The 15,114-nt window shown below is 35.4% G+C and overlaps 1 protein-coding gene across 1 annotated transcript in view; it reads right to left on the reverse strand.

Annotated features, from left to right (window-relative positions):
- LOC136834392 (alpha-(1,3)-fucosyltransferase C-like) overlaps positions 1-12,833 on the reverse strand; it is a 128,122-nt gene extending 115,289 nt beyond the window's left edge. Inside the window, exon 1 of the mRNA XM_067096957.1 lies at positions 12,792-12,833. The gene's annotated coding sequence lies outside the window, so the exon portion shown is untranslated. The remainder of the gene's footprint in view (positions 1-12,791) is intronic.
- Between the last annotated feature and the right edge of the window lie 2,281 nt (positions 12,834-15,114).

The raw sequence follows: 15,114 nt of genomic DNA on the forward strand, positions 1-15,114 counted from the left end.
TATATATATATATATATATATATATATATATATATATATATATATATATATATATATATATATATTGTCACTTGATGCGTATCAAGTACCTGGTTATTACACAACTAATCTCAAGATTCAAAAATATACCTCACTTCAGCCAGATACCTGAACTCTCATAACATTAATTATTACGACTGAGTACTCTAAAGGTAACAGTGATCCCTTAAGAAAAACTTATTTATTACTTGAAAAATCAAACTAAGTCTATCAGAATATGTGTGAGGTATCAAAAATTTAACTAGAAATATTCTAGAGTAGAAGGGCATCACTCCATCAAAAACTCTAACTGTTTCCCTGGTCTTAATTCACTTTAGCAAAACTTAAGAACAAAACATGTTTATCACTCTGCCTTATGCACACACAATCAATCCTATTCACTGGTGATCAATAAATGAAACACTGTCTTTCTAAAAATGTTAAATACAAAAATTTATTTTTAAATTCAAAGTTTATAATTAGAATTCACAATTAATTAGAATTCACAATCTGAAAAATTTACCATTACTTGAAAATAACACAACACTTAATTAATTCTTTGAATTAAATTATGAAACAAAACTAATTCACAAAACTTTATCAAGAATTTAAATTAATCAACAAAATTTAAACTATCAAGAATTACTCAAGATTTAAAAAGAAAATCTTAATAAATGAAATCAAGTATGCAATGTTAAATTATGTATGCAATGTTAAATTATACCAAGAAATATTTAAAATGCTACGTAAATAAATGTTACATCACAAACGTAAAAAATGTGAAAATATAAAGAGATTGTAAATAGAAAAACACACAAAAATACACATAAGATTTATCTATAATGATTTCACTTGTTCAAAATTTCCTAACTTATCATACCATGGTATTAATAAGTAAAATTCGTGTTACCTTACACAACTTGTGAAAACCTTTGTAAATCACTTGCTGCAGCTGCGTTACACCAAAACACACTTTTTACCAGGCACCGTTACAAACTAAATAACTTTGCTAAATTCAGATCTCAAAAGTTAATGTTAATGCGTGACCACAAAACACTACGTTAATCTCTTTCTAAGAACGAGAGAGAGAGAGAGGGAACCAATTCAACTGGTCTCAGAAATCAGAATGAAATAGATTTTAGGATTCCAGTAATACGTGAAACAATTACATGATGTCATTAAAGCTTTTGGGTACGAGATATAAAAGGGAAGTTCTAGAAGCAGGAGGTGACGTCACTAAAGCATTTTAAAAGCGAGATACAATGGAGAAGTTCTAGAAGAAAGTTACGTCATCCCAGCAAAACGTTTTGAACGCAATCTTACAAAACATGACGTAATTGATCAAGACACGTATTCTTTCTCTCAAAGTGGCGTACGTGACTCGAACAATGCATGTAACAACATGAAATCACTCGTCTCGAGCCCGTATGGGACAAATCGGCGTTTGTTTTCGCAACTTGTCATCACTAACCCAAAACAAAGCGCTCCCTCTTATCTCAACTGATGACAATTGAAATGAAACAAGCCCTTCCTGGACACACACACACACGTGTTCAAATACTACGCTTTTATCAAGAAAGATATTCATTCTAAATTACGTTACTATTAAAATTGTATTATCAATTCTAAATTACGCTATCAAGTTACTTAATCATTAGTTCTTTTGAGATCTGACGCCAAACTAAATATGACACTTTAGCGATCATTATCATTTCACATAACACATGAAAAAAAAGTAAATATGTCAAAATTATAGGAGGATATACGTATTACAAGGCAACATCATGAAATTCCTCCCCCCAGCAGATTACTTATCCCGGGTTTGAATCCAACGATTCACAACAGGATAAATAATCTGCTATGACATTATCTTTTCCTGAAATGTGTTTAACACTTACATTATACGGTTGCAGGCATAAAGACCACCTGGTCAGTCTCATATTAATATTTTTCCTCATTGATGAATGAGATTGGGTTGTGATCCGACAACACTAAAATTTCTTCATTCCTAGGTCGGTTCACATACACTTCAAACTTTTTCAATGCTGTGATTAATGCTAATGTTTCTTTTCGATTGTTGAGTAAGTTTTCTGGTGCTTTTCAACTTTGAAGACATGAAACATACTGATGGAAGATTTTGTTGTCATCTTCTTTGAAGTAGAACAGCTCCAATTCCACAGTCGGATGCATCAACTTGTATCACAAACTTTTTATTGAAGTCTGGAGCTTGAAGCACTGGTCTTGAAGTTAATATGGCTTTAACCTTTCAAATTATTCTTGACATTCTGGAGTCCAAACAAACTTTCTTTTAGGACTGGTTGTCAGTTAAGGAGCTACTACGGCTGAGAAATTTGGACAGAATCGCGATAAAATCCAGCCATGCCCAAAAATCTTTGTAGCTGTTTCCTTGTAGCAGGAGGGGTAGCCTTACGGATACCTTCTACATTAGCATCAATAGGAGCGAGAAGGCCTTTTCCAACTTCAAATCCTAGATACTGTACAGTTGCCTTTCCAAACTCAGTTTTTTGTAAGTTGATTGTTAGTCCTGCTTCCCGCAGTTTCTTGAACACTTTTCTTAATATCTTCAGATGTTCTTCCCTTGTATTAGAATGAATCACAATGTCATCAAGGTATACACCCACTCCTTCTATTGATCCTAGTAGTTGATCCATCACTCGCTGGAATGTTGCAGATGCATTCATCAGACCAGACGGCAAAACAGAGTATTGATAGAGTCCAAAAGGAGTAATGAAAGCTGACAGCAACTTGGCATCATATTTTCTTTTCATTTTCTCTTGACTTATTTTCAAATTTTCTAAAGAGAATTTTCTAATTTCTCTTAACCTTTTCCTCAAGTTCTTCACATATTCTCCTTGGATTTCCTCTTGATTTTCTTCCCAATTCTCTGCAAGAATCTTCAATGGACCTCTAATGTCTCAACCAAAAATCATTTCATTTGGTGAACATCCCATGCTTTCTTGATAAGCATTCCTAACTTCAAATAACATTAAAGGTAAACCAGCATCCTATTCTCTTCCTGATTCATTACAATACTTAGTTAACATACTTTTCAATGTCTGGTGGAACCTTTCCAAGGCTCCTTGAGTCTCTGGATGATAAGCAGTTGATAACTGTTGCTTTACTCCTAAAAGTTCATCACATCCTGGAATAATTTTGAAGTAAAGTTCGTTCCTCTATCACTTTGCACAATTTCTGGTATTCCAAACTTGGAGAAAAACTCCACCAACTTCTCAGCAATTACCTTTCCACTTATACTTCTTACAGGAATCGCCTCAGGATACCTAGTCACTGGACACATTAATGTTAATAGATATTCATTTCCTTTTGGTGGCCCAACCACATCTATAATTACCTTGCTAAAGGGTTCTCCTCTAACTCTATGGGTTGTAAGGGTGCTTTCTGAATGGTTTCATTCGGTTTTCCAGCTATCTGGCATGTGTGACACACTCTGCAAAATCTGCTAACATCCTTGTGAAGTCCAGGCCAGAAAAAATACTTCATAATCTTCTCAACATTCTTCCTGATTCCCATATGTCCAGACTCATGCGCTACTGCTACAACTTGTTTCCTCAATGGATATGGAATCAAAATTTGATGATATTCACCCCATTCAGCATTTCCTGGTATATCTGCAAGTCGATGCTTCCTCATTAGTAATCCTTCCTTTAGATAATAACAGGTGGAGGTTTGTTGCATCTCTTCTTGATCAACAACTCTGAAGAACAAATCAGCCAACGTTGTATCCCTCTTCTGCAGTTTCATTAGCTTTTCTCTAGTCACTTGACCAACTTCAAGGGCTGAACTCTCCATATCTGCTAATCCTCTGCTTCTGTAGACTAATCTTCAGGAACACTTTGACTACTGCGAGTCTCTGAAAACAACAGGATCCTCTTCTTCTTGGGAAATCTCTTCACTACTAACACTAGGGGAAACTTCACTTTCCTGGAACAGCTCTTCTAAGCTGTAAAGATCCTTCACTTGATTCTTCTGGTGCAGGTAAATCCTCAGTATTTTCACTTGCAGACATAGTTCTTATACTCCTGGTAGTTACACAACTTGGAAACAGGTGGGGGTTTTTCTTCTCTAAATCTACAGTAGGACTAACCCTTAATGGTATGTCTGTCACTATTAACAAATGGTACACCACCAACTTCATCACCCAGTAAAACATGTACACCTTCAACAGCTAGTGAGTCCTTTGCAGCAAAATCAACATTCCCTGTAGCTAATTCACAGGACAAATGCAAGCGGCATATAGGAGTTACCTCTTCTCCTCCTATACTTAAAATAACTGAATCTCCGGTGTGATTCTTCTCCAGCTGTGGGTGAGCACCACGAACTACCACACTATGGTTACTCCCCATATCACGTAATACTTTGACTGGTACCTGCACACTTCCTCCTTTGAGTTGTCAGCGTTCCTTCATAGATATATGGCTTAAAAGCCTCCAAGCTGTTCAGCCACTCACTGTTTGAAGTTACATTTCCACTGGTTGCTAAACACTCTGCTTGTTTAGTCTCAGTCATCCCCACACTGCTCTTCGTAGTTTGCTTCACCTGCTTACCTTTAACCACTTGACCAACTGGTTTGGTCTGCTGTTGTGTCTGATAACAATCTCTGACTATAGTGTCCCTACTCTTCCACACTTGTAGCAGACAACATTAGTCTTCTGTATCTGTCTTGAGAACAGACTGGATGATGAGGATTTAACATTCAATTGCTGGGGTGTTACCTGGCTTTGTATTGGCATAGCCACTAGAAGGATTTCCAGTTGTAATGTTCCTGAAATTTGATGAGACCTGAAACCTGTGTGTTGTTGGTTCTGGTATTTGACATTATAATTTCTTTTGCTAGAAATTATATTAAAGTCTTCACTGAATGTAGCAGCTTTGTCAAGTTTTTTAACCTGTCTCTCTTAAATAGGCTCTTATGTGTTCAGGAATTCCTCTAAGATATTGTTCTAGGACTACTAACTCTTCAAGTTCGTCCATAGATTTAACTTTAGCAGCCTCCAACCATCGTTTAAAACATCTTCTTACTTTGTAAGCATAATCCAAGAAAGTTATCTGCCATCCTTTCTCAAAGATCTGAATCTTTCATTATAATATTCAGGGGTCATCTGGTAAACTTGTAGCACTTTGTGTTTAAGTACCTTATACTCTTTACACTGATCAGCTGATAAGGCTAAATAGGCACTTCTTCCTTTACCAATGAGAACACTCTGTAACAAGACCGACCATTTATCCTCTGGCCATCCCATACCTGAAGCCACTTTTTCAAAGTGATCAAAAAACTCATCTGGAGCTTCTTGTGTAAATTTTGGAATTAACTTCTGCACTCTTACTACATCAAATACAGGGTCTGAATTACCTTGAGTAGGGTTAGACGGTGTTACAGGTAATGTGGATCGAGCTTTTATTAACTCCATCTCCCTTTCATGTTTTGCTCTTTCTATTTCCTCTTTTGCTCTTTCTCTCCTCTTTGCTCTTTCTCTTTCTTTCTTCTGCTGCTTTTTCTTCTTCTCTTCCTTTCTTTCTCTTTTCTCTCTATCTTCTCTTTCTCTTTCTGCTTGCATTTTCTCTCTTTCAGCCTGTATCCTCAGCTTAATCAAATTTTCTTCTGCTTCTATACGCCTAAGCTCTACTTCTGCATCACTTTTCTCTTTCTTTTGCTCATGTTTATCTGTAAATTCTGCCTCAGCTGCATTCAACAATTCTTGCGCCTCTCCTAACTCTTTATCTACTTTACCAGAGTCTATCAATGCTTGGATTACAATATATTTGATTTGTGCCTTAATCATACCACTAGGCACATTACCCCCACACGCCACTGCTAAAGCAATCCACTGTGCCTTAGTGAGGTTGGATTCAGGTAACTCTTAGATGGAAGGAGCTGTTAAAACCTCTGAACATTGAACAGACCCATTTTCTCTAAGTTATTCAACTAAATAATTCACAATACAAGGCAAAAAATAACTATGTGGTCACTCTCCTATCAAAATATATCCCTAACACCACCAGTATAAACCATAAACCAGAGTGATATTTTGTTTTGCTTCACGGGTCTCTGGGCACCAAACAATATAATGTCACGATGCGTATCAAGTACCTTTTTTATTACACAACTAATCTCAAGATTCAAAATATACCTCACTTCAGCCAGATACCTGAACTCTCATAACATTAATTATTACGACTGAGTACTCTAAAGGTAACAGTGATCCCTTAAGAAAAACTTATTTATTACTTGAAAAATCAAACTAAGTCTATCACAATATGTGTGAGGTATCAAAAATTTAACTAGAAATATTCTAGAGTAGAAGGGCATCACTCCATCAAAAACTCTAACTGTTTCCCTGGTCTTAATTCACTTTAGCAAAACTTAAGAACAAAACATGTTTATCACTCTGCCTTATGCACACACAATCAATCCTATACACTGGTGATCAATAAATGAAACACTTTTTCTAAAAATGTTAAATATAAAAATTTATTTTTAAATTCAAAGTTTATAACTAGAATTCACAATTAATTAGAATTCACAATCTGAAAAATTTACCATTACTTGAAAATAACACAACACTTAATTAATTCTTGAATTAAATTATGAAACAAAACTAATTCACAAAAACTTTATCAAGAATTTAAATTAATCAAGCAAAAATTTAAACTATCATGAATTACTCCAAGATTTAAAAAGAAAATCTTAATAAATGAAATCAAGTAAATGTTAAATTTATGCAATGTTAAATTATACCAAGAAATATTTAAAATGCTACGTAAATAAATGTTACATCACAAACGTAAAAATGTGAAAATATAAAGAGATTGTAAATAGAAAAACACACAAAATACACATAAGATTTATCTATAATGATTTCACTTGTTCAAAATTTCCTAACTTATCATACCATGGTATTAATAAGTAAAATTCACGTTACCTTACACAACTTGTCCTCTGTAAATCACTTCTTATTGCAGCTGCGTTACACCAAAACACACTTTTTACCAGGCACCGTTACGAACTAAATAACTTTGCTAAATTCAGATCTCAAAAGTTAATGTTAATGCGTGACCACAAACACTACGTTAATCTCTTTCTATGAACGAGAGAGAGAGGGAACCAATTCGACTGGTCTCAGAAATCAGAATGAAATAGATTTTAGATTCCAGTAATACGTGAAACAATTACATGATGTCATTAAAGCATTTTGGGTACAAGATATAAAAGGGAAGTTCTAGAAGCAGGAGGTGACGTCACTAAAGCATTTTGGTGTGAGATTAATGAGAAGCTTCTAGAAGAAAGTTACGTCGTCCCAGCAAAACATTTTGAACGCAATCTTACAAAACATGACGTAATTGATCAAGACACGTATTCTTTCTCTCAAAGTGGCGTACGTGACTCGAACAATGCATGTAACAACATGAAATCACTCGTCTCGAGCCTGTATGGGACGAATCGGCGTTTGTTTTTGCAACTTGTCATCACTAACCCAAAACAAAGCGCTCCCTCTTATCTCAACTGATGACAATTGAAATGAAACAAGCCCTTCCTGGACACACACACACGTGTTCAAATACTACGCTTTTATCAAGAAAGATATTCGTTCTAAATTACGTTACTATTAAAATTGTATTATCAATTCTAAATTACGCTATCAAGTTACTTAATCATTAGTTCTTTTGAGATCTGATGCCAAACTAAATGACACTTTAGCAATCATTATCATTACACATAACACATGAAAAAAAGTAAATATGTCAAAATTATAGGAGGTTATACGTATTACAAGGCAACATCATGAAAATATACATACAAGTAAATACACATATACTGTATACACACACACACACACACACACACACACACACATATATATATATATATATATATATATATATATATATATATATATATATATATATAAATATATATATATATATATATATATATATATATATATATATATATAAATATATATATATATATATATATATATATATATATATATATATATTATATATAATATGTACTTTTGGGGCTTAGTTTTCTCTCATACCATTTTCGTTAAAAGCAATTGCTTTAGTGGCATCAATGCGTTTCTTGCAGGAACCTTCATAATGTTGGAGTTTTTTTAGATTCCCGTGCGTCAATTTCTGGTGAAAAATATGCAGCAGACTTCCTATTTCCATTTAATGGCTTTTGTCACGACACCTGTTTCGCAACACTATGGCATTATCGAGCACCTGCTGACTTACAATCTGGATGTACAATAATTGTCTCTCCATGAGGAGGGAAAAGTAAACCTATGCGGTTATTATTCCTGGGGTTAAAAGAATGAACCGCTTTTAGGGGTCGAAAGCTTTAGGTATAACTTACATTTTGGGATTTTGAATGAATATTCTAATTATAAAATAATCTGTTTACAATCTACCAAAAAGTTGTGAATAATATTCAAAGGCAAGCTAAGAATATCAAAATATAAATTTTTCTTCGATGTTTTTATCAGCACTGCACATTGTCAGTTCCCACTATTTGGTTGAAGAAATCGAATACATAAGAAAAACAAGGACAGATTTATGTTATCCTTCACATATACTAGATATTTGCTAAAATAAATCCCACAAAAAGTTTCATGGTGAAAATAACATGGAGAAAGAAACCCCAAAGAACAATCTTAGCTCGCCTTATTTTAGCGGGTTTGAAACCGTAAAATCATTGTTAAAATCTTTTAATGTCAACCTGATTTTTTCCTATAATAACACACTAAAAGGAATGTTAATAAAAAACAGCCCTAAGGAAAGCAACAACATAACATATAAAATTCCATGCTTGGACTGCCCTTCTTTTTATTTTGGCCAATCCAGTAAGGATTTACGAGCACGAATTAAACAGCATAAGTATTCTGTCAAAACTGGGCAAACATCCAATGCAATATTCACTCATTTAAGTGAAAACACTCACGGGATACACTGGACTGAAAGTTCAGTGATTGCCAGATCAAAAGATTTCTCTTCACGAAATCTTTTAGAATCTGCTATTATACCGCTTACTTCCAGTTGTAATTTTAACCTCAGCCCTGGCATGTAGATGATATCTTTACTTTCTGGGACAATAGCTGGGGGGACTTTAATGAATTTTTTAATAGGCTAAATTCGCTAGTTCCGACCATAAAATTTAAAACAGAATGGGAAAAGGACGGAAAACTGCCGTTCCTAGATGTACTGATCATAAGAAAACAGAACAGGTATGCATTTACAGTATATAGAAAACCCACCTTCGCTGTCTCCTACATTCATTTCTTAAGCTACCACGACGTCTCCGTAAAAATCATGGTAGGTGCAACTTATTCCTCAGAGGACTTAGGATATGTTCAAATGAGTACCTGGATAAAGAATTTAACACGATCCGCCAACACCTAACGCAACTGCTATATCCACCACATTATCGAGAGGGCTATTAACAAAGCGAATAAAATATACTATAAAGGTCCCACTCACAACAGACAAATAGATTTCAACAACAAAATAAAGCTTCCGTACGATGAAAACATCCAAAAAGGCTTCCGAGCAACTCAGGCCTAACAATCCTTTCATTTTCCATTATCCCAAATCCATCGGGAGTTCGCTCGTTAACGTATACTTAAATAACAAAAGGGAAGAAGCCGGAGTTTACAAGATACCGTGTAGTAATTGTCAGGACATCTACGTAGACGAGACAGGTAGATCGCTCTCGCAAAGAATAACAGAGCACAAAAGATCAGTACGTTACGCTCGAGAGTTCGGGAATTTTCCTACATATCAGAAATACAGGGCATGCCATTAACTGGAGTGGGGCGGAGTTGGTTTTCAAAAGTAGCTGTCCGTACAAAAGAAGGATGCTGGAATCTGCTATCATCAATCAAACCAACAATATGAACCTGTCAGGAGGACATTGGAAATCGGATGACATCGACACCTTAATCCTCAAACCCCTCATGAAGAAGATGACCCAGGAAACGCGACCGCCAGATCCATCGCCAAACGGGAGCTAATGAGGCCAAAAACCACTAGGGAATTTGGCCATTCTCCTCCTTAAGAAACGCCACCTCCATAGCATCGGAGGCCTAGGGCCACACCCTTATGTTTTTGTATATATACCATTGTAACTTTCCACCTGTCCATATTCTACCAGTGAACAGGGCCACAGAAGCTAGTGCCCGAAATATATGGTTTCAACGTTTAAATAGTGTTTTATGGGCCTTCTTATATTCATATATATATATATATATATATATATATGTATATGTATATATGTAATTATATATATATAATATATATCTTAACTTCTATAATTCTTTGCGCTTTTTGGATGTGCTTGTAACTACGAAGACGTACATCCAGACGCAAGAAATTGAAGACTGTGATTGCCGGTCGCGGGACACGAAAGACTGTGATTGCCGGTCGCGGGACCCGAACCCGCGTCGCCTTAACCACAAGGAGGTCACGTTGCGGTGTCGTGTCCCGCGACCGGCAATCACAGCCTTCAATTTCTTGCGTCTGGATGTACGGCCGTAGTTACAAGCACATCCAAAAAAGCGCGCAGAATTCGAGAAGTTAAGAGAGCATTGTGGCTATTAGAATTACATATGTGTCTGGTAAAAGTGACCAGTAGATTCTATATATATATATATATATATATATATATATATATATATATATATATATATATATATATATATATATATATATATATATATATATATATATATATATATATACTACATATATATACTTGTATTTATTGGCACTAAGAAACTTGTTTCTATGTTTTAATCTTGCTCGAAATCAGATTAAAATGATCTTGTACGATGCACCTAGGAAGTCATGAAAACAAAGATTTGTCGCTATACTATAGCCGATTCACTTAAGGTGGATTCTTGGGCCTACGAGACGTTTGTTTAGCGGCCTCTGATTGGCTGGTACCGGGAGGTAGACGACTAGCTCACTATCTAATTTTTACGCATGTAGCTCAGAAAACTAGCAATATGTTTATATATTTCTTCATTTATCTCACGTTTTAAACAAGATAGGAAAGTTTTGGTCATACCATAGGATTCTATATTAATTGTACAACGAAATATGATTTCCTGAAATCAATAAGAGAAAACACAAAGGAATTACAACGAGTAAAAGTGAAGAGAGAAGCATTTAGTTCTTTATACCCATTTTTACTCATCATCGGATTTTGCATCATTCATGCGATCAAGATAAAATAAAACTTGTGTTTTCATACAATAAATTCACCCTGAATACTCTGGTGCTTTCAGATTTCAGATGCATGTGATATTTGAAGAGAAATTGTAGAATATGTCTTATTATGTTGCATCCGTTCTCGACGCAGTTTGCCAAATATTGCCGAAACTGCAAACTTCTCATATTGCTTATTGCCAACTGTCAACGGCTGAGAGGACCAGCGCGGTGTCTTGCAGATCATCATCACCGTCTCTTGGCAAACTGCGTCGAGAACGGATGCAACATAATAAGACATATTCTTCATTTTCTCTTCACATATCACACGCATCTGAAATCTGAAAGCACCAGAGTATTCAGGGTGAATTTACTGTATGAAAACACAAGTTTTATTCTATCTTGATCGCATGAATGATGCAAAATCCGATGATAAGTAAAAACGGGTATACAGAATTAAATGCTTCTCTCCTCACTTTTACTCATTGTAATTCCTTTGTGTTTTCTCTTATTGATTTCAGGAAATCTTATTTAGTTGTACAATTAATACAGAATCCTATGGTATGACCAAAACTTTCCTATCTTATTCAAAACGTCATATAAATGAAGAAATATATAAACATATTGCTAGTTTTCTGAGCTACATATGTATAAATGAGACAGTAAGCGAGTCGCCTACCTCCCGGTACCAGCCAATCGGAGGCCGCTTAACAAACGTCTCGTAGGCCCAAGAATCTACCTTAAGTGAATCGGCTATAATAAGGCTCCAAACCACCCACTAAAGAGAGCATCAACACAGATTATTTGACACCTCAGCACGTTAAAACGCAGTCGACCAAATTTCCACACCTTCGGCCACTTACACTTCCGATAAAAAGAAATAGGGAGAATTACACTTCCGATAAAAGGAAATAGGATTTACACTTCCGATACAAAGAAATAGGGAGAATTACACTCCCGATAAAAAGAAATAGGGAGACTGACACTGCCGATAAAAAGAAATAGGGAGACTTACACTTCCGATAAAAAGAAATAAGGAGAATTACACTTCCGATAAAAGGAATTCAGATTTACTGTACACTTCCGATAAAAAGAAACAGGGAGAATTACACTTCCGATACAAAGAAATAGGGAGACTTACACTTCCGATAAAAAGAAATAGGGAGAATTACACTTCCGATAAAAGGAATAGGAATTACACTTCCGATACAAAGAAATGGGGAGACTTACACTGCCGATAAAAAGAAATAGGGAGACTTACACTTATGATAAAAAGAACTTGGGAGAATTACACTTCCGATAAAAGGAAATCGGACTTACACTTCCGATAAAAGAAATAGGGAGAATTACACTTCCGACAAAAAGAAGCAGGGAGACTTACACTTCCGATAAAAAGAAACAGGGAGACTTACACTTCCGATAAAGAGAAAAGGGAGACTTACACTTCCAGTAAAAAGAAATAGGGAGAAGTTGGGATCTCTAACACAAGAATGGTGCCGTTCAACGCAAGAACAATGCATTACCTGGGAAAGAGCAGCAGCCGCCACCTTCTTCAAAGAGACACATGTGACTGGCGTTTATTGTAGTGGTCCTGAATTCCTGACCAGTAAAGAAAGCAGCTTTAAACCTACCAACACCTGTTTCGACACCTGTTTTGAGAGGGCCTTTCCACTAGTTTACACTATGTGTTTCTGGGCCAACCGGGGTTTTGCCACAGAACAATAAGAACTCGCCTTTCATAAAAGTCATAAGAGGTTTTCTCCCAAACAAGAAAGCACAGTATTTCACTTCTGGCTTGGTCCTGGTGACTCACAAATTTACTGAAGTGAATTTGTCGCTTCCCAACTTCCGAGCCTACAGATTCTACTCGACACAAATAATTACATTTCACTGTGATCTGTAACTGATGTATACTTTGGAGTAGCAGACTTATGAAGAATGCTAAATTATGCTATGCAGAAGCCCTACACACACACACACACACACACACACACACACACACACTACACCACTCAAATGCATTTTGTATACTAAAGCTAAGTCCGGATGATGTGTTTTTTCGTTCGATTTTCCGCATGCTTTAATGCATTCGACAGCGCACATACTGCATGTGACTGCGCATGGGTTTTTTCTCGGAAATCAACGAGGCATGCGACAACAACGCAAGGCTTCCAACCGGTGATGGGAGTGTCGTGCGTTTTTTGTGCGACTTTTTTTTTTTTTTTTTTTACCCTGGAAGCTATTGTGTAGTAAAACCTAATTATCATGTCACTTGACAGCAAAGAATTAATTCTTCATTTTATTGAAGGTTACCAAAAACACGAGGTGCTTTGGAAAACTTATTTAAAAGGCTATTCTAACAAGTTGCTAGGAGGAGATGCCCTTCAAAAACTTCGTGAAAAACATGCAACAGATGTCGCAATGTAAATCTTGAAAAATGGTAATTTTGTTCTGTTTAAAATATTCCTTCATCCATAATCTTTTTTGCTGTTCCTTTCGTCTCTGCTTAAAAACATTAATAATAAGTAAGTAAGCGGCACAGACTCCCTCTCACACAAATAAGTGGTTCCGCCGACATCACTACAACTACAAAGAGCAACGTGTGGCAGCAGGAGGCTGCATGCGTTTTCGTTCCTCATTCGTCTTTCAATTTTAATCCAAAAGACATGCACTTAACGCATGGAAAAACGCATCGTCTAGACTTATTTTTAGGGACAAGCTTTTCGCCTATCAATACAACAGCTCGGATCCATCTTCTCCCCCACTCTAGCCTTCTTGCCACTTCTACTTATCGCCATGTTTTCCAACATTCCAATTCTTAATACCATATATACTACACTAACAGTTAATCTCAGCAGCTTCAGCCTGTTTCCTTTCATTCTTATTCAGAATCCACATTTCACTTTCATAAAGGAGAGTTGGATCAACAGTAACTCCATACAATCCTACCTCGTCTTCTACAGACATTCCAAGTCTCTTTCAGTGTGTATACTATGTGCAACTAGTCTTGGATGGTAGAAGTTACTTTTAAGTTATGGTACATTGTCTACATCACAGGAAAAAGTTAACCTTCTTAAAAGAAAAAATCATAAAAGAAAACTTTTACGTGAAATCTGGGATAAACTCAAAACCACAGCCCTAGCCTACGTTTTACGTTGAAATTTGGCCACTAGAACCTTACGATGTCGTTAAGTGAAGAGTGAATTCAGTCTAACTTTGGAACCATATCTGATGAACTAACGGCTCCTAAATAACGAGCGATGGAACTTCCTTTATTTTTTTTTTTACTTCCATGGACTAATCTCACGCTCAAAGACTGCGTGAAAAAAGAGTAAATACAAACGGCAACACAACGAAGTTGTTTGGAAAATTTATCTATATGTATGTATGTATGTATGTATGTATGTATGTATGTATGTATGTATGTATGTATGTATATATATATATATATATATATATATATATATATATATATATATATATATATTATATATACATATATACTATATATATATATATACATATATACTGTTATACATACATACATACATATATATATATATATATATATATATATATATATATATATATATATATATAAAATTATTTTTAAAAGGCCAGTGATCTTTGTTTATCTGTTGTTCTAGCTTCTGACATTTTGACAATAACTTTCACTGAAAACTGTACACGAACTACGGGTTACTGATTGAAGATAAAAGGTTTTTCAGGACACAGTAATTTACATCTCGCCAGATGATTTGGTGACAGGTTAATATGGCGACTTCATCCGAGTTCTGTGAAGAAGTGGATTAAGGGATTACTGCAAAAGGATATTAAGAAAAAGTA

The sequence above is a fragment of the Macrobrachium rosenbergii genome, chromosome 53, assembly GCF_040412425.1.
Source record: "Macrobrachium rosenbergii isolate ZJJX-2024 chromosome 53, ASM4041242v1, whole genome shotgun sequence".
Classification (NCBI taxonomy): domain Eukaryota; kingdom Metazoa; phylum Arthropoda; class Malacostraca; order Decapoda; family Palaemonidae; genus Macrobrachium; species Macrobrachium rosenbergii.